Here is a 22,613-nt window from a genome sequence, read left to right on the forward strand (position 1 = left end):
CTAAAACAGCCTTGGCCGAACATTACCTGAACGAAAATCACAACTTTAATTTTGAAGACGTCAAAATATTAAATAGGGAGCCATACTTGAGCAATAGGCTAATTTTCGAAATGTTACAAATAAGTATCCATGACTCAGTAAATTCTAGAGCTGACATCCAACAACTTTTAGCCGATTTTATTATTCCTTATTAAAAACAAATATCCAACTACGGAATGAATAATAATGAAATAAAATAAAGATTTCTAGCCCCTATAGACTTCATTACTTCAGCGCATCACATACATACATCTAAGTTTTTTTACCCTTATTTGTTTCGAGTCCGCTGTTCCTTTGATTTCACCTCCGTCTGTCGGCGTACTGTCTATGCATTGGTCGCATTGTTTGTCCCCGCTTTTTAATATATTATGATTTCTTTATACGTGAAATATTGGAGGATTGATTTGAATTTTAATGAGATGATTTTGGGAAGATACATTTGTCTAGCTTGTAAGTACTTTGTTTGTACCAAAATGTGTGTATATTACTTTTTATTTTTACTCTTATTTTAAACTAAAAATGTTTTGAATTTTATAATGTTTCCTTGTATATCTAAATTATACCAGACCATCTTTTCTGTGATATTTTCTAGTCAATTACTTTTAGTAATGCTCATCTTTCCTTTATTTTGTAAACACCTTCATCAATGTTACAAATGATGTTTTCCGTAAATTTTGTAGAGCCCTGAGGATGGAAATAAATTTTTCCGAAACGTCGGCGAACTAACAGAGTATCATTTTCCTGTTTCTCTGATCCTACACCACCAATCTATAGTGAAGGAAGTATCAAAGTTTGTGGACGTTTTGATTATGAAATTTTAACGTAATTTCAATACTGTACCATTTCATCAAATCACAAGTTGACAGTTCACTTGAATGATTGAAAACAAATTCACGAAATAAGAGAAGAAATTTAGCTAGAAGTAAAGTAGAATTTATCCTCGAGACGGTAAAGAAGAACCTGCATCAGTTCATCGTATGGCCGAAGTACACGTCCCTACACTTCAAAGAACTGCATGCACCAAAGTTGAGATTCCGCGTGATCGAGCATGACTCGCAATAGCTAAAGCGAAACCCAATCGCACAGGCTATAACGCCGATCCTCGCTGGACCAAATCACATAAATCGCCAACCCGAATTCCATTTTTTAAGTAAACGCTCTCTGGAAATTGCCCATCTATATATGAGGTCCGCCATTCGAAATCGCTTTTTACGATTGTCATTCGTCACAAAGTTTTACGGTGGACTACTTCATTATTCAAATATTATGTGAAACGGGCGCATATAGATTATACCTACCCATTTGTTTTGACGTTTTAATTGCTCGAGCTAATCGATCAGATCATCGAGGGAGATATGGGTGATTCCGTTTGTTCACAATTTTACGCATTAGTACATTGTTTCATCAAACAGAATATTTCAATCCGTTCGAAAAACTCAATGGACTAGTTGAGTGATGTTGATAATACTATATTTGACACGATAGAATTAAAATTTACAGCAAAACTGATAAATCAGTGAAAAACTTTTGAAAATCCATCAATAAATGACTGAGAAATAGATTATTTAAATTTACGTATTTTAGCGCGGAACGTCTTTGGTCTGTGACGTCACGGCACTTGCCTGTGATCGCTACACCATAAATTACGTTTAAATACTTAGCCGCGCCAAGGTTCTCGCGCCGTTTGTAGTTGTTCAGTGTAGTTTTAACTTTAGTTTTGTTTTTATGTCACCATAATGGAAGAAGGCTTCGTGAAAGGACAAAGTGGCAATTTGCCTAAAATAGATATATTCGCAGTGATGGAGTTTTTCCTTCAAATCCATCTTATGTCAGTGCTGAAATAAAAGGAGTTAAACTTTTCAAGTAAGTATCTACTTTTGAGTTTGCTTCATCATGGTTCAACTTATAACGATGATTTATTTAAAAAACGTTTCATCAACAGTTTGTAGTTGAGTACTGCTTGTTGAAATCTATCAATGGCAAAACATATTTATGTGAAGAGTAAAAAGTAAAAAGAGAAAAAAGTAATTTATATGTATGTATATAGTAAGTTATTTCAGCCATCGTGTAACGAACAAAACACGACACGAACGGCACAAGTGATTGTACACCAATGAATTCGTAAGCACTCTGCGAATACCAGTCGTCTATTGTGTGACGTCACGCCACTTACACGTACTATGAAATTATTCTTCCAAGCGCAACTTCAGTCCCATAACTTTTTCATTTCTAGAGATATTTCAATGATTCTTCCACATTTTTGTTTCATTTTACTTAAATTTTTAGAATTAATCCTCAACAAAAAAATTAAAACTAGTCCATTCACTCAAATACCTAATGATATTACACTGTTTGAACACATTGTGTTGTTGGAGCAGTTTTGGCGCCTGAAGCGGAGAATTTTTTGGCGCCCCTGCTGAAAAAGTATCAAAAACACCCCCACTCCAACAAAACACATCACCTGCCTCGATGATAATTCGCCATTTTTGATGTCTCTAGCGATTTTGCTGCTCGTTTCCATTTTTTTCGGACTTTTTTACCTACAATAAATTCCTGGATTTCTTCGACACCGAGTAACAATGCGTAAGTAATATATTTGATTCTCACATCCACAATACGATCGATGAAAGATTACCTATCACACCACAAGACACAAAGGGCGGTAAGGCATACAAAGCTTCGAAAACTAAATTGGATTAAAAATATAAGTTCTGCTGAAAACATTTAGCATTTATCAGTAACTGGTTTCGAATTCAGAATCGTAGGAATTCATATGTTGACTGTGTAAACAACTTCCACGTAATTCGAAGTGTTGTTTTTCCTCTTTGTGAAAGACATTCCATCCCTCATTCAATTAGGGTAATAAGCAATGCTGCGCATATTTTATTTGGGTTGTCATGTCTTATTTATTGAACAGGCGGTTTAGCAAAGACGGTTTGGAGATTTTCATTGCAGGGAATTTTGATGAAAGCAAGAAGATTGCAAGGATCGAGTAACATGGCGATTAGGCGTCGGACAACGTCGAAAGACGTTCTAAACCGGCTTATATATAAATGTTGATAAACGCAGACCAAACTCATGTTGTTTTTAAAAATCAAGACTATAGTTTTTCAGAAATATGAAAGTTACAAGCTACAAACTGGGCTAAATTGTCACCCATCTGAAACAGTCACTTCACAGTTTCACCCCTAACGCCGGCCCTGGCAACACTGGGTTTTCTGTTTCAAACTCAACTAACATCTAGTGGATCATTTTGTCCCAATGTTTGTAGTTCTATAGAATTTAAAATTTTAAGCCGAGAGTTATCTCAATCCATGAGGTTCGATGAATCAATCCTGAAATAAAATTATGTCTGCCCATCATGCATGCCCTAAACAGGATAACTCCAGAACAAAAAACGCTATATACTCGAAATTTTCAATGCATAGGTTCGGATCTAGAATGCTGCGGTTACGTTCGTTTTAATGCGCTAAATTTGATTGGAAGTTCGCCATCCGAAATGTTTCCTGTGTTTTTCGAGACTGCAAATTCGAATTGAAGTAGTAAAATGACAGCTCAAAACCATAGAGCATCAAAAAGAATAAAAAAAAAAAGATTTCGAGTTTTATTTTTTGTATGCTATACCCAGAATCTCATCATATTATATAATTCTTGAAATTTAAAATATTAATAATATAAACAAATGAAATTCAGATTTTGGATGTTTGTATGCTTTTCACACAACTCTCACAGCAATGCTTGATCTGCCTCCCTTACACTTACATGTGCTAAAATGCAGCTTGCAGGGAGCAATAAGAATATACCACAATGGGAATCTCTGCCCGAAAAACTGGATTGGACATATGGGGATATTGAATCACTTAGATTCGAACCTATTAGCAAAACCCTCAGATGTGGTACCAACTATCTTCGATTTCGAAGTTACCTTTGAAAAAAGTCCTCCATAGATATACCGATAGATTAAAATCAAAAAGAGACAAATATATGTAGGCTTGGTTAATCGTCTAGAGGTATGATTCGATTACCTGGCCTTTCCTCCTCTTCTTCGTGACTTTTTTCGGGTTTGTAATAATTAAACACTTTTAATTATTTACATATATTTACAATGCCACAATTACATTACAAACACAGTAGATACGGTACTGAATTTCGTTTTTAACTCGAGTGTTAATTACTTGAAACGTCTTCGAATATCACGTCTTCGAATATCACGTCTTCGTCTTTAATTCTAGTTTCGGTCATCTCCTATTCAACTCGTTCGCGACTCTTCTTGTTCTAGTCCGCGAACCTTCTTTTCGTCTTCACGTCGTACGTCTTGAGTCTCGACCGACCGAACTAACTTTTAACTCGACTTTGACTTAACTTGAACTTAACTCGACTTAGACTGTAACTGACCGAAACTCACCGACCTTTCCTGGCTATCGACTTCCCTTCTTCCGGCTTGGCCACACTCTTAGCGCCACTCCGATATCGGGGGAAAGTAGGAAGTACCACCCCTAGTCCAATAAGAGTTTTGCCGTTCTGCCCACACAAAGCTCTTCGCGGATTCCTGGAAATCTCATCAACTGTGGACCATGGAATATTCTTGAAGAACCAGCAGATGATACGCAGATGTGACACATCCGGTACCATCGTTTCGTTTTCAAGCTTTCCCAACTCCAGTAAATCTCCGAAAATTTACAATCGAGTAATCGACTTGACATATCTTCAACATCTCGAAGATTAACAGTTTCCTTATTACGTTATGTACAATAGCATTTCGTTCCCTGTAAATTAATTGGAACTGTCATGCCCTCGACACTTGAAACTAATAGGTCTCCAAGCATCCTGTTGACCATGTCAATTATTTACACTATTTACAGGAAACAATGACTGGATCCTAGATATATTCTGTTATATTGGCCTAAACCAGGATCTCTGGATCCCTGGGAAGTGAGCCATCTACTTGCGAACCGAGACACTAGCTATATTTACTTGTGTTCAAAAATGTCTTAGAAGATTCCTCGAAGAGGAGCGTATTTATTAGATCACTACCGACAGCCAGGGCATGCTGAGATCCCTGAAATCATATAGCTAAGGGTTTTTACTGACATGGGAGTTCCGTAATACTTCAAAGAAACTGACTAGAGGCAATAAAGTAATTTTATAGTATAATACCATAACTTTTATATCTTGGTGCAATCTATCATCTTGTTCCTCACTCATGTCTCCTAAATTTTCTGGAGAACGGTCGAAGTGGCTGTGTAAATATTAAATACTAATTTTTTTTATCACTCATATTGAACCTTAATTTTAGACTATTGAGCATCTTGTTAACCATTTCAACATAGTATTGAGTTTTATGTTTGCCTAGAAAATTTTGTACAAATGCAACAAATGATGTCCAAGCTTCTCGTTCAACTTGATTCATGGAATTTATAAAGGCAAAATCCTTAATCAATTGTCTTATATGTGGACCGTCAAATATCCCTACTTTGAGTTTTTCTGTGCTCAACTGATGCATATTCACCCCTATACTTTATATGAAGTATGATACTTACCCGAGTTAGGGGATCGAAAGAGTCAGTTCAGGTATCTGATAGGCAATGGTTCCACTATTTATAGCTTCACCTGGAATTTCCTCAATTACAGACTGAGAATAAAACCATTGTACCTACATTAATGAATATATGATAATTTTAGAACTCTCATTAATGAATGTACTGAATGAAACCCACATTGGTAGATAAGTGGATGTATCTAAAAAAGGAAAGCTGATAGAGAAAAATGGATTGCATATGTACTGATAAAGTGTCCCAAATCTAGTTGAAATCAGCTCTAAAATCTCAGACACCAAAGAAAAAAATTTTTTTTATTGCCTTGTGCTATTTTTCTATTATTTTTCATTCAAGGTTTAAGTTGATAAAAATGAATGAATTAAATACATTTCGAATGCTACTAATACGACAATCACCGATACGAACCTGTCTTGTCACGTTCTGTCTCTGGCAGAACTGACATACCCTTCTTCCATTCCCTTCATATCATCGACATAGATTGAAAGCCCGTACTCGAAATGCAACCATTCTGAAACTGAATAATGTCATGAACGTAGATCTTTCAATGAACGTGTAGGTAGAAAATTTCTGGCCCGATAAGAATCGATTAAACGATGCCAGGCGACCGATGCGTGAGAATCGCAAATCGTAAATGTGCGACGCTGTTGCTGCCACTGCCGCCAGTATCTGCCACATGAAGCGTGCCATCGACCGAAGCCCTGAACTGCGGGGACTTAACTTTACGAGCTCCTTTAATTTAATGCCCATAAAGATGGACCGGGATCTTTAACTTTCCGCGTTTTGATATCTTTCGGTGTCAAGGAATCCCCTTTGTTGCTTTTCCCAGCGAGCATGATTAAACTTCTCCCTTTCCTCTATTCGCTTTGTAGCATAGTGCCCCTCAGACCCTGAGGAGCTATTATTTCTCCGCCTTTCCTTTGTTCCCGATGTATATCATAGCTGCGCAATAAATGGGTAATTCGTTTTCCAAATATCACACCTTGCAGATCCCTCCGTCGAACCTTATCACCTTTCGTCTTATCAACTGAAACAATAGAATTGTAATTGAACTAGATCAAATTTTGATTTCTGGGGTTATTTATCAAATGCAGGTCAAATGGAAGAATATAATTTGTGGAACACAAAGTCGACTTTTAGTAACCAATCAAACAACGATCGAATACTTTGGCAATTAGATCTACAGGGTGGCCACTTTTTCAATGGGATTCTATTGGTAACTTTTAAACCATAAGAGTTAGAAGGTCGGTCAAATGGAGAAAAATTTCCATGCATAGAAGCATCATCAAGCCGTTCAAACAAATCGAGATTATCAGGGCCGGTTATTGAGATATCATAAGAGAAGTAAATTCTGTCATTTTGATTTTTCTTTTTTTCCCACTTCATTTCAAATATTATCAAAAAATGTTACAGGAATTTTTTATTCGACAGTAAATTGTTCTCAATTTGACGTAATCAGATTTCGTATCCAACGTTTCGTGCTCTCTGGGTCACCCTAAACCTCATTTTTTTCAATACGGACCTGTATATTTTATGACACTTTTCGAAATAACTTTTAACGCTGAATTCAACGACGTGTAAAAGACGTGTCGACGACCGTTCATACAGTGTGTTTCGTAATTCAGATGTGTATTCTTCAGGATTTGTTGATGTACAGAGCCTATAAATTAAGATAACTCTATCAAGACTTTTTTCTTCACATGGAATTTGAAACATGAAATGATCTTTGGGATCATCCAGTATACCGAGTAATTGTAACCATCTACAGGGATATATTTTTCAAGAGAGGAGTCCTTTTTCGATGCATACATTTTTTTGTAGTGCGCCTCTTGGTAGATCCCGATTTATGATAATTTTATTTTTTATATAATATTACAGATCTGCGACTGTAAGTGTGAAAGAAGTGGAATTATACTCTGTAATTCTCTAGTTTTCATTCAATTTTTCAAGTGAGAAATAATTCGAAAATAATCAGAAGGCTTTTCCATTTTAAACTAGAGTTTTGTCTTGTCCTTTTTCAGCACTATTATAAAGTTTATGTGATGAGAAAGGGCTTAACCCCTGAGAAAATCTCCTAGTACTTAGGCGAACAACTTTGCTTCCGCCATTTCTACCCAAAATTCTCTTCTTCTCTCGTAAAAAACTGGTTATACATTCATGATTCGAAGTATTATCCATCGCTGGCTACGACTTTCTTCCATCTTTCGGGCAGCGTACGAATCCCGCGTTAAAAAAACTGGTAATCTTTTGAAACGATCCACGAATCGATCCAATTTTTATTTCTTCATAAGACCGGAAGTGCTGGTGAGCCAGGCCGTGTGTCATTGGTCGAAACAAGTGATAGTCCGTGGGAGCAACATCTGAAGAATACGGCGGGTGGGGTAGGACTTTCCATTTCAAAGTATGTCTTGACCACTTTCGCAACATGGGGTCGAGCATGTTCATGCTGTAGAATTACTTCATCATGTCTCTCGTTGTATTGTGGCCGTTTTTTTCAATGCTCGGCTCAAACGCAATACTTGCGTTCGATAACGATCACCTGTTATTGTTTCAGTCAGTTTTAACAACTCAAAATACACTTCGCCAAGAGGGACCTACCAAATACTGAGTATGAACTTGGAACCGTGAATATTCGGTTTGGCCGTCGACGTGGAAGCATGGCCGGTATATCTCAATGATTTTCTGCGCTTGAGATTATCGTAATGAAACCATTTTTTGGCTTCAGTCACAATGTGATGCAGAAATTCTTTTATTCTTTGCCTTACAAGCAACTATTCACAAAAGAGGGAAAAAAACGCTGTACGGCACCGAATTTCCTATCACTCCAATGATTTTCGGGCGTTTCGAAATGGCTTGCTGCGTTACTCACAATGAACCTGCCAATTCTTGTTACGTTTGACATGAGTCTTGATTAATTAATGTCTCCAATTCTGCATCTTCGAAAATCTCTTTCACCGCCATGCTGGTCTTCGACTTCAAAATTACCGTTTTTGAAGAGTTGAAACCACTCCCGGCAATTTCTGTCACTAATAGCGGCCTCACCATAGGTACTTAAGAGCATTCGATGATCCTCTGCCGCAGATTTCGATATATTGAAGCAGAAAATTAAAACCTTCAACAAATTATGAGAACTTGACTTGTGAGCTGACATGTTTAATCGAGAAAAACTCAATTATGCAAACGAAAATCAACTAATATTTGGATGGAGTTATATTCACAAATACCTCAGCTTAATGCATAACATCTATGATCTACTTATGTCGACTACCACTTACCACTTCCACTTATATTCACCTAAAATCATATAATAGTCTTGACTACGTTCAGTACAGTTCTCGTTTTGAAATGGGTAGAATCAAAAACTCCAATGAAAAAATATTCAGTAGTTTCGATCTACAGAGCTTCTAGAATACTGTAACAACTATTTGCATTTGAAATTCAAAGCAAAAAAACATGGGATGATGACAAATTAAAAAACTAATTTCTCGAAAATCTCACAACACAAAATCATAATCTTCAAAGCATATATAATTTTGCGATAATACTGAAGGAGATCTGAATTTTTAAATGTTATTTTTTCAATGCGGTCATACTAATTACACTTTTATAATATATCCAAAGTCACTTGAACTAGTCTATAAAAACGCTTGGCCAGAGATAATTGCAAAACAGTCATAAACCATAGGCGCACACTTTTCAAACCCTTGAATTGAAAATAATATTTTTGCGTATGTATGGGAGATGTCGATTCTTTCAGAAAATTTGTGACATGAGTAGCTTTTGCTGTTCCATCAAAAATGATACTATGTCATTATACGGTGTTATAATTTGATTATTCTTTATTCTCGACCTGTAATATACTATCAAGGAACGTTATCAACGATGATGAACTGATCGTTACATAGAATTATAAGTGCACGAAAATCTTTTAGATGAATTCGAAAATGTTCTGTCTGAAGATAAGACAAACTAGGATTGAATAGGTGCATGACCTTCAGAACCTTGAATGACATCCAATTTTCTACGTCAAATTAGCAGCCGTTGCCGAATTTAATTTTATTTCTTCGTTATTGTGAGGCGAAATTTATGTCCCTCAGTGGAAGCAGAAGGCTAAATGATAATGATGTACAGGGTGATTCACTGCGATTGCCTATTAGACGTTTATGGAAAACTAATAATAATTTTGTGCTGAAAATTTATACAATTTCCTTTTATACCGGAAACAGAGTACTACTTTCTCATTTAAAACAGCACACCCAGTATTCTATTGCATTATCAGATAATGGTTGATGATAATTTCAGCAATATGGCAATACTTGAGTGCTCAACGGTTCATAAGTTAAAGAGATTCCTATAGATCTCTTATGAAAAGTTTTTTGGAAAAAACCTAAATTTTTTGTTCATTCAGTCAATTTTACGTAGGTAAAAAAAGAGAGGGGTCTCAAGCAAATCCTATACTTGAAGAGTTATCGAGGAAAACTGCAATTTCTCTTTGAATGGAGTAGTCTATGACAAAGACCGAGTCATAGACTACTCCACTCAGTTAGAAATTGTAGTATTTCCTCAGTTGAAGTTTTTCCTCGGTAACTCTTAAATTTTTCATATTCAGAATCAGAATAAATATTCAAAGATATATGTAACCTATTATTGAAACTGTTCCTAACTGATAGCAGGAAATGGTGAAATATTTCTATTTTCTATAAAATACTTGATTGATTTTTCGATCTGGCTACGTAGCTGCTAATTTGACGTACTAAGAGCCTCAACATCATATGCCTATTCTACATGATTTCTCAAACCACTAATAACATTACTAAAATCAGAAAATGTAATGAAAATTTTGTTGGTTAATCTCATTTTAAACAATTCTTTCTTCAGTGGAATGAAGATATTTAGGATGCGAAATCATTTTCTTCAGAACCCGTCATATATCAATTCTGACTTTGCAAGTAAATGGAGGAATATATTTGATTTGCGAAATATTCATCTTTTTTTACATAAGCCATGGAATTATGCCAAACATCATAGTCGAAATCATTAAAAGCATTAGTCACACAACGAACTAAAACTACGTAAAAATGCATTTCAATAATACCCCTATGGACCACACTGGTCTATGCGAATTATTAGAAAGTATCATTCATCACTGGTATTCGTGTCCTGACTTTTCAAATATTCAACTATGTAGTGGCAGAGAGGACAGGGGAAATAAAAATCCTAAAAAAAAAAGGTCGAAACGTCGGCATCTCATTAAGGATTTTTATTTCCCCTGTCCTCTCTGACACTACATAGTTGAATATTAGAAAGTATTTAAGAAGTGAAAGATGCAGCCAATGAGTGTAAAGAAAAACGCTCTCAAATTGGAAAGGGGAATACGAGGGGAAATATTCAGCCAATTAGATCAATCAAATCGGGACATTCTTGTTTCCAAGACGATTTGCTAAATACCGGGGTTTATTTGATAGTATTGATAGCAATATTTTCATAACTTCCAAAGGAATTTCTGAAAACTTGGACAACCCTTGTATAATTGAAATATTCAGGCTTCCTCCAAGTGACTTTGGATATACTATACCTCCTAGGATTTATGGTACAGCAGCTAGCGATCGAAACATTGATGCGAAAATCTTATGTATGTTTGAGTCGATCCGATATATTTTGTTCATTATATTAAAACGAGATACTCTATACAGAAATAACAATCCATATTGTAAGATTTACAGTAATTTTCAATTCAATCACTTCAATTGACTGTCTCAACCTGTTCACCATGCTTAGCAAATTGATTCAACTTGTGAAAGAGGATTCGCATAAGACGAGTTCTATCATACTCTGATTAGATCTATTCGCTGAAATTCCATCTATACATAAACTATATAATTACCCTGGCTCAATATTAGGTTGGGCTCAAATTGAAATTCACTCGGAGCTGTTACTGTTTTCATGTTTGAAGTTTCAGTCTGAAATAGCCCGATCCAAAGCAAGGGGGGGCTTGAATAAATAGTGATAATATTTGATGAACAGCTGGAGATGCCGTGCAGACAAAATGTTTACCGGGATTACATCGGCTTTCGCTTACTGCATTCATAATAATATCAACGATGAATTATTTCCATCGCGTTTTGTTGATCCATTATTTTGCTCCTGCGAACCATCAGCCGTCTGGTTTTTCGCGAAAAAAAATGGTAGACTAATTTGCAATGGATTAATTGATGGCCAGTGATGTGAGAGCTTATTCTAAAGGGGAATGAAGAGCTTATTATATTTTCCAACACTATAGTATCAACTGAATATCTACTGCGAATTAGAGAATGTTCATATGTATTTCGGATGATATTTGTTCTAAAAGTTTGCCAGTACAGAATATTCAACATCTGATTATAATAAGATAATTGAATATTTAGATTTATTATTATTTATTATTTTATTTATTTATTTTTATTATCTGAGAGTAAAATAAAAAACAATGCCCAAAGAAATAACAAGATTTGTGATCACAGCATTGAAATTAATGAAAAAAGGTGCACTTTAAAAAAAAAAATGAAATTGTCCGATATCTCGAAAACTATGATATTGTTACTGAATATAACTTTACATTTTCTGGTCGGCCATGACCTCCCCTATCCGCCAATACAGGATTATCCATTAATTACGCCACACCCTGTATGTATGTATCTTCAAGTTTACAACAAAAAATGAGGTAGACATAATTTGAATTTTATTGTACATGCTTGACTTGAATTCAACATAAACTGAAGTAGTGGATGATAGTCTGTTGGATGTAAATTATATTTTACCGGTCATACACACCTGTTGGTAGGTGGAACTTTGCGATAACTTCAATTAGTATTTGAGAACGGTACCCATATATTTCACTTGAATGAAATCAATTTTGTAATTCATATTGGTTTTGAGTCGTCAGACTATGTTTTAGAAGTTGTACTTACATAGGGTTCTAATCTTGGTCCAATAACATTTGTAGTGTTTCATACCAGTTGAATCCTATGAGGAGACTGACTTTCGCGTATGCTGATGATTTGCAGTTTTCCTTGAGAAAATTAATATAAGAGATGAGAGGCTTGTTCAGTCTAGTTTGCAATTGGTATTGGATTGGTGATGAAGGAATGAATTAATATTGAATATAGAAAAGTGCTTTCAGATGCCTTTTACAAGAAGACTGCATCCCTTAGGTGGAAATTACTTCATTTGAATCTTATTCCCCTTTATCAACAGTTATACAGATGATCTTGTCCAGAATGTATCTTTAGAGAAGATCCGATAGTAGCTCACCATGAATATATTTGTCTCTGGCCATTATGTAATAAGTTCCCGAATATAATTTCAACGAACTATTCAATTTATTTATTTGGAAAAAAGAAGATGAGTTCTCGAAAGTAGTCAGTAAAATCAAGAATCTAGGTCATCAACCAGAATATCCTTATATAGTTTATTCCCTTTAGGTATGAAATGATGTATTATTCAGTGAAATTTTGGTACCAGACATACATTCATTTTCACTTCTTAGACTGTTTGCAAGTTTAGGGATATTTGCTCTACCTACTGTTGCCATCAATTCACTATATTGCTAATCTGCGATTTTGATTAAAATTCAAATTGGACGTTTTCATATAATCCTATAAAAATTAGTATGATTTGGTAACTGGGAATTAACAGCAAGCATATTACACAACTTTTCGAAAACAAAATTCAGAGCGTGGAAACATTTTAACAACAATTGTTGATTTCAAAGTATAATTTGGAAAAATTACGAAATAACACATCAGCATCATCATGATTTGACGGAAACTTCAAGGCTATCAAATACCCCTAGATTTGTGAACGATCCATTTAGTTACATTTAGTTTTTGGTTGGTAACAAAATCTCACCAGGTGTTGAATAATTTCATTTCTGAACTTAATAAATTATATTTATGCATCGTCATGTTTGAATGAAGTGATGATTATGATCACCATAATGACCATATGGGACTCTTCAGCGCTGTTAAGTTTATTTCGGAATATCAATTCTATAGTGATGGCACTGGCTGACTGGCATCAATACCAGCTCGATATCCATGGAGAACGTCTTCAAGGATGCCCTGTAAACGGAATAAATCATACTATGACTTATCTCGTTTATGAAGATGTGTGGATGATGGATCCCGTGATCGGATCAGATTTTCTTGAGCGAAAGACATAAAATCAATCGTCTCCTTCAAAATATATCGCTGTTTCCATTCCGTATTCCCTCGGCTTCGGATTCTGGATTTTTGCAATTGGGACACATTCACCTACCCGGCTCATAAAGATGTGCCACTGGAAAGTTCAGCGAGAGGGGACGTTTATCTGAAAATTTAAGCAGCGGTAACAATTTCCTGCTCCTGAGAAGCTGAAGCTATAATATGAGGTGAATGATAAGCAATGTAATTTCCGAGAGGAAAACTTTTTGGTTAACTTCGAATCAACCAACCGGTATGCATGAAGAACTTTGTTATTTATGGATACATAACTTAGGAAAATTCTGGTAAGAGGAGATCGATCTATATTTTTTCTAGAAATTTTCAAAGGAAACATTTTTTGGATTCTCCTTCTAACAACACGCATCTTCCCTCAAATATCTGCTGTTTTCGAATAACCATGGCCTCTTACTTTTTGATCTGTTACAATAATACTGATAGAAAATGTTTTCATGTAGTCAATAATAATAATAATAATAATAATAATACACACAAGCACCATCCGAAAAGTAGCATTGAGAGGACGACACTGCCGAGGAATAAAGGAGGCAGAGGTCTGCTAGACATCATGGAACTTGCCCATGGTCAAATTGAATGCCTACGAACATACTTCAAAGACAAATCAGGCACGTCAGAGATCTACAAAGTACTGTGTGAAGCAGACGAATCAACACCTTTGCAACTGCACAAGGAGCAATTGTCATACAACCACCAGACAATCCAAGAAAAACTGCAAAGATGGAGAGAAAAGCCCCTACATGGACGACATTTCAACGAGGTGAACCAGGATCATGTCGACATTGAAGCGTCGAACTATTGGCTCACATCAGGTGCGATGTATCCAGAAACGGAAGGATTTCTTTTAGCCATCCAAGATCAAGTGATCTCAACAAAAAATTACTGCAAACATATCATAAAGGATCGAACTATTACTGACGATCGATGCCGTTATGGTTGTCCAACGAACGAGACAATCCAACATATCACGGGAGGATGTCAAATGTTTGCAGGAAATGAATATAAAGAGAGACACGATGCAGTAGGAAAGATACTACACCAAGAAATGGCAACTAAATTAACACTAATTAATTCTGAAAAAGTGCCATACTACAAGTACCGACCGGAAACCATCCTGGAAAACGAACGCTATAAACTGTACTGGGATCGTACAGTTTTGACTGATAAAACAGTCCCTCACAACAGGCCAGATATATTGCTAGTTGATAAACAACAAAAGGCAACAATACTCATCGACGTAGCAATACCTAATAACAACAACATGCGTCAAAAAGAGGTCGAAAAAATTTCAAAATATAGGGACCTCGAATTTCAGATAAAGCGCCAGTGGGGAATGATATCAACGAGAACTATTCCAATTATCATCTCAACAACAGGAATAGTACCCAAAAATCTCAAGAGAAATATCAAGCAACTAGGACTTAGTGAGTATATATGTAATATAATGCAAAAAGCTGTTCTTTTAGGTACTGCAAGGACGGTGAGAAAATTCCTAGGAAGCGAAGGACAGGTCCAAGGATCGCGTGTAAGAGGACCAGAAGTTCGACGAGAACCAGGGGGACCACAAGGACCGGACACGACCGAGCTCAGCCCTTCTGATATTTCAAATATCTGGGATTGAGTGAATGTTCCTCTTAGCGAGGAGTGAGAAGCCGACGGCGAGGAAAAATCCTACGCGTATAGGCAAAAGTCGATATATAATAATAATAATAATATACAGGGTGTTTTATTTTAAACTGGAAAAAACATATATAATCGCGTAGATGATACCGGTAGAATTATTTTTGCCCTATGACATATAACTCGTTTTCGAAAAAAAGCGAGATTCAGGGTGTTTAACATAATTTCTGAGCAATATTTTATTGAGTGTGGTCCGTTATGTATTAAGTAAGGTTTTAAGTAAGGTTTTCTGTTCACTTCAAAGTATTTTTGAGTGCTCAATTTTTAAAAGATGGAGAAAAATTCAAAATAGCGAAAAACCTGTAAGGTTCGTAATATTTTTTTCGGTTTTCAAATAGAATTTCCATCAATGACCATGACTATGATGCCCTTCTTGTAGGCAGCTGAAAATGTGATTTCTCTCGAAATATTGAACACAAACATTCTTTCGAATTTAATTGAAAAATTTTGGAATCTGTGGAAGTTTTGAATGAAAATTATTTTTATGTTCAATACCCTGTGCTTCTGCAACGAAAGACATTCGAGAAAATAAATATTATGAAAATTCAATTTCAATTTGGCACTACTTTCCGGACACCTTATATATATTCAAAACGGATTGAGACGATACAATGCTGAGTCTTCAGTTCCATTCAATACAATGTATTATGTTTCATCATGACGCGAGTTAATAATATGTCCTCTCCTTCATCATCACACAGAAGTTATCGTTAGGGGACTTCTGTAATTGACAGCATGCGGTCTGCCAATATCCAGCATGACAGTCGGCTGCCGAACAAAGAGTTAACAAGGTTCTGACCCAAGAGACGCTCGAGATGGTCTCATTAAATAAGAAGGTTTTCAACAGAACGACGTCTCTGATCTGCTGAGATTTTGGCTGTAGATGATACATCCGGAATTGACAGATGAGGTCTGATGCATAGTAGGTACCTAATTCAGCGCAACTCAACACAATTATCTCTATCTGGAAAGGGAAGGCTCCTCATCAAATCAAATCACATAGTTTGGAAATTATGTGAATATTGTAGTGAAATGTTGAATAGTACTGAAATGAATTTCAACACGTGGCATTATAGGAACAATATTTTGTTTTCTTTCTATCGAAATGATAATGAAATCTCCATATATATCTTTATATTTTCACTTCTTAGATTAATACAGCTCTAAATATCCATGTTTCTAAGCATACTTTTTTTGTTATTCTTCCTACTTCTCTTGAATTTTGGTCGTAACCTGTTCTTCTTCATGGCGTCTCTGTTGAAATGAGGATCCAGTGTTCCAACCATATTTTCCTTGGTCTTTCCACGTCTCCTTTTCCGATTGGTGTCCGATCTCAGGCTATTCTCATCAGCCTTTCTTCTCCAGCTTTACTGAATTTTTATTCCATTTTCTGCGTCTTTTCATCACAAATTTCTCGATGTCTACTACACCACATTCATGCGACCCCTTCTTGTTTTTCCAACTATGGTCCTGAGAGTACTCATTTAGTTCGTCCGTAATAATTGTTTCGTCCTGCTTGTGTCAGCTCGTGTTTCCGCTGCTTATGCTATTACCGGTCTTATCATCGCACTGTAAATTTTAACATTGCTCTGTGGCCTAAGGTATTTATTGTTCCATGTCACACGTCTATTGTCTTTTAGATATCCAAATATGTGTGCCGTCTACATAACCTGTGTCTGAATTCTTTGCAGTTATTTCCATTTCTGTTTATTTCCATTTCCAAATATGTAAAGTTCACTTACTACTCTATTATTTTGTCTTCTGCTGCCAGTGGGATTTGTCGATACTACCAAATATTTTGTTTTCTCGAGTGATATCGACATAATAAAGGTCGTCGCTGCTGAAGAGAAAGTGTGTACCAGTCTTTGTAGATTGTCTTCTGAAGACGCAATCAATAGAGCATTGTTTGCTTGCGGAGCATGTTTTTAGCGCTATTCATTAATCTATACATTACTTGGTTCAACATCACCGTACTTAGGATATGTCCTTGACGGATTCCATTCGGGGTATCAATTTTATTTGTTATTCCTGTTATTATTTGCACCCTTGTAGTAGTTTTCGTATGTAGATCCTTATTTAGTTTTCCCAACTGTACTGGTGTGTTATTCGATTGCAGTATAGCGATCATGTCTCTTAGTCTAACTTGATCGAATGCCTTTATGTCCACAAAGCACAAAAATGCCGGTGCATCGAATTAATTGGCTTTATCGACTATCTGACATATAACAAATATTGCGCATGTTGTTGACTAGTTTCTATGAAATCCCTTCATTCATTCATTCATGCTCAGATATGGTTGTTTCAGAATCATTTTCTTGAATGATTTCTGGGTTGAGCTGTGTAAGGTGAAACCTTAATAGATTTCAGGTTTGCCTTTTCCACCTTTCTTGAATATGAGCACAGTGAGACTTGTTTTCCATTTCAATGGTATCTTTTCCGTTTCCAATATGATATATCAAATAATGCTGATGCATTGAATTAAAAGGCTTTCTCGACTATCTGACGTATTACAAATATTGTTGACCGGTTTTTACGAAATTCCTGATGTTCTTCATTCATGCTGGAATATGATTGTAATTTTTCCAGAATTATCTTCGTGAATAATTTCTGGGTTGTCTTTGTTCTTGTTTTTACTAGATCATATCAATAAAAAGGATGAAACTTTGCAAACCATTTATTTCTTTAAATTCTTATAATGGAATATAATTCCCATAATGTTATTCGTTAAAATTACATGAACTGAAAGTTCATATAATATATATATAATATAAGATTTTTGTTGAGCTTGGATCTCCATAAATTAGACTTGCATCCAAAGTAAACAAAAATTTAACAAAATTAATATACTCCAAGGGTGCAATGAATTAACTAACGCTGAAAAGCTGCTGATATCACGTCAGTACTAATTCCTTTATTTTGTTGAATTCTTGATTACTTTGGATGTAAGTCTAATTTATACATCATCAGTTCTAACTAAAGTTACAGACTAATTTTTGTCAATAAACAATATCTGACACATCTACTAGGGTTGACTCAAAATTGTTCGCAATATAGATTTTCGTTCGAGCTTGGATGAACATAAGAATTTATGACATATGAGGATATGTCATCAACACTAACTGAATGATGAATGATGAACATATTTATCAGAATGTCGTTCATTAAAAATCCTCGCAGTAACTCTAGTACAGTCATTGTTCTGGAAATAAATTTTCAACATTTCCTTTCTCTCCTCCAACGTGTAAACCATTGTGTAATTTTCATTAAGTACTGATAAAACGCACCTCTGATAATCTCTTCGCGTATTGCCTACACCTGGCAGTGCAGATTCTGATGAGCATGAAGAAAAAAAAGGAATTTAAAACTTTTTAATCACCGTATTGTTTATTTTTGCTTCGTCTTCGAACAAAAGATATTCACGGTTTCATCGCTGCATGCAATGGTGAAAAATTTGAGAATTCGTGATGAATTCATACTAATACTGTTTGTTGAAAAAATTATTCTTTCAATAGAAAATATACGATATATTAAAACATCTCTGTTTCATTCAGTTTTATCTGTACTCTAATTCCATAAAAAACACCCTGTAACTTTGTGAATATTCACTTCATCGAATACTATCCTGACATTCCGAAAAAGCTGATTATAAAAATATATTGTTATAACCAATTCGATGAATTCGTAAAACTGGAAGATCATAAATATTCCCTTTGGAAGTCCACAATGCAAATTTTCCGACGAGCTGGAGTTTTCGGAGGAGCAACAGAATCATGTTATATCCTTTTCATCTCTGCGCCACAATTCCATCTATTTCAATTTGTATTTCCATATTTGATACATTCCAATCATCCTCAGAGTGAAATTGATGAAACTGTGTTCGTTCGATTCGTTTGAACGAACTGGTATTCGAAATAAAAAAGTTTCATTGGAACAATCATTATGAAACATTCACGAATGGAATTTATTCTGAATTTTGTGTTGAGCTTTTTGACACGAGCTCTATTTCGGTTAATACAAATCGAATGGTTCTAGTCACTAGTGTTTTCCGAGAACGTTGTTATTGAATTCCCGACATTCGGTATTTATTGGAAATATATTACGTTTTGATGACAGTATCGGTGATAGGTTTTATTGGTATTATTTCAAAGAAAGTACTTAATATATTTTCCCTATTTCAGTATCGTAATTAGTTCATTACAGTTCTAAAAACAGTATTCCGAACAACTGTAATGAACTCATTACAGCATCGTTTTCAGTTACTTATATTTTTGGGTTTGTGGTTGTCTACATTGACTTCCAATACTATCAAATTTCAACAAACGTCAATAATTGTCAAAATAATATAATTCGGATATAGTGAAATGATTTGCATCATTATTAGTAATTTCTCTTAATTCTGGTGGTGTTAAATCGATTCCGTCAGACATAACTAACGAATTTTATGAGTAATTGTAAATTATTTCAGAATTCGAAATGTATATTATAGGATCCCGATATAAAACGACCTTCACCGAGATGCTTATTGGATGAAACGTATTTTATATTTAATTTAACATGTCAATAAATATATCACATATGGGTTGCCTAACGAATTTCAGTCCAGAGTAGGTTTAATTAATAATTAAAAAAAATTTTTTTTCGAACATTTCACCGGTTTGCTTATTAGATAAATTCTATACCAATCGAAAGTATGAAGCCCATAGAATGTGCAAACGTTAGGTTGCCTATTTTTTTCCGGTCACAACGACTAAAATCTATTATCATTATCAATTTATATGAGTAGTGCATTTTTTGCATTGAAGCGACTTAAAAATATTTTGCCTTTGGAATCACTGATAGGAGTATATTATTCACTAGCCTACTCCCATATGAATTACAACACCATTCTATGGGGAGAATCTCCTAGTAAGAGTGAGGTTTTTGTTTCTCAGAAGAGAATCATTAGGTTAATGTTCGGCTTAAAACCCCGGGAGTCTTGTAGATCATCATTTATCAAGAATCGAATACTTTGTTCAATTAAGCATCTTGAATATTTAAGTTTTAAAAAAGTTATCGAAGATTTATTACTAGAGCAGTGTTTCTATAGCAAAGAAGAATATTTTTGTTTCAGGTTGATATGAATATTTAGTTTGATTTTTTTTTCCTGTTTACTTAATTTCTGACCTGTCCTATATAAATGTAAATTTGTCTTATGGGATGCAATAAATGATTATGATTATGATTATTGACTTTTTAAATCATTTGAATGTGTCGAGTGCTCGGGTAGGTCGTAGATAACCTCACGTATAGCTTATATCATACTTTGAAACCACCAGGATTTAATTTCCGGTGAAAATCATCTTCTCATAATGAGTAAATAATATTTCCCTCTTTCAGTATCCTACGGAACATTGTTTTCAGTTATATTTTTACAATCACGTCAATTTCAATGTAATATAATTTGAATTTACTGAACTACAGAATTCACCACCATTATTTCATATTATCTAACTGACAGTAGACGTCTTGTTGCAAATAACAAAAAAAAAAGGAACATTGTATTCCGTGAAGTCACAGATCATCTGTGATGCTTGTCAAATCTATGACTCTTGTTTTTCTCTGGTTGATGGTGACCCGAATATTGTTCTCTCGGTCTGTTAGCCCGCAACGCCCACACGAGTAAGTTGTATATATTGTGTCCAATATAAGTCTAGTTAATACACGTGTTTTGTTTCATACACCCTTGAACAGTAATTTCAATACGTCTACCATCTCTGAATATGCCAACCGTATTTGTAGGCGGACCGTATTTAACACGGTTAGATTTTCTCATCATTTTCAAATTGATAAATGTTCTTCTTTAAATGTGACCAAAGGAAAAAATCTCACGATTTCAAATCTGGAGACCTGATGGTCACCAAATATTTTAATTATCTGAAGTTAACATCTGAAGTTAGGAGAATTTTTCATTTCTCGCCATTTCCCAATTTTCTCTTATAGCTTAAAAACAGTTGGATTTTTAAGGTTGCGGTTTCCACTAAATTAATTCTCTCCAAAATAGAGTCTGAAAATGTGCCATTTTTTCTAGCTCAAAGGGGTTCTGAGATTTCCTCACTAGACAAAGAATTTGGGACACCCCTGATATATTAGAGGCCTGGAAACTATTACACCAAAATACTTCGTAACTTGTCAATTTGAATATTGATAGTTTGGAGAGGTGTTCTCTATCCAAATTACGAGATGCGCCCCCTACCAGGGGTTTTCGTGTTTCTTCCTGAGAACGCTGATGGACAATTCAGCGATCTCTGCCTAACATACATCCTCCACACCATCGTGGAGAGGTGACACTGCTGCAACGCGGCGACCATTATGAATCCGCCTGGGCCAAAATAAAGAGTGGCGCGATTCACATAACGCCATTTTTTGAGCAGACAGTGCAACTACACTTGATTTACTGAAAGAAAAATAATGCTGTTGCACAACAAAATACGTAGGGCAATGTTAGGGTCGGTTGCACTTTAGTTAGGTTGCAACTTTTCCTTGATTCTTCACTTGACTCCTTCACTTCGCACTTTTGAATTCGTAATATTTTTTCTGTAATGTAATCAGTTTGGAAAATGAAAAATGCAGAGATATTTTTGTGCAACCTAGATTTTGAAGTCGAACATGCAAAAAATTACAACTTCACACTTAAATGAATAGTTTCATCTCAAATTATTCCCCATCACTACTTTTGCCAATTATTAAAAAATGCACTACTTGTCTTAAGAAAGCAATAGGAAGCTACGCATTCATCACTCATCACTCATCAATTGTCCATCCGAGCAAGACTCGGCGAACTTTCAAGAAAGCGGCAAAAGTTGAAGTTCGTTCAATGAATAATGAAACAAGTTTTTGCGGATACGAACTTCGCAGTAGGCCTGAAAATTATTACGCCAAAATACTTTGTAACTTTTCAATTTGAACATTGCTAGATTTGTTGAAAGAAAAAACAACAGTATACGTTGAGCAATGCTAGAGCTTCTTGCACCTCAGTTAGGTAGCAACTTTTCCTTGACTCTTCACTTGACTGCTTCACTTCGCACTTCCGAATTCGTAATATTTT

General features: G+C 35.3%; 1 protein-coding gene across 4 annotated transcripts in view; it reads left to right on the forward strand.

Moving 5' to 3' along the window:
* Positions 1-22,613, forward strand: part of LOC123685058 — a 456,594-nt gene that overhangs the window by 268,197 nt on the left and 165,784 nt on the right. The gene's annotated exons all lie outside the window — the stretch shown is intronic.

This window comes from Harmonia axyridis, chromosome 1, assembly GCF_914767665.1.
Source record: "Harmonia axyridis chromosome 1, icHarAxyr1.1, whole genome shotgun sequence".
NCBI lineage: Eukaryota > Metazoa > Arthropoda > Insecta > Coleoptera > Coccinellidae > Harmonia > Harmonia axyridis.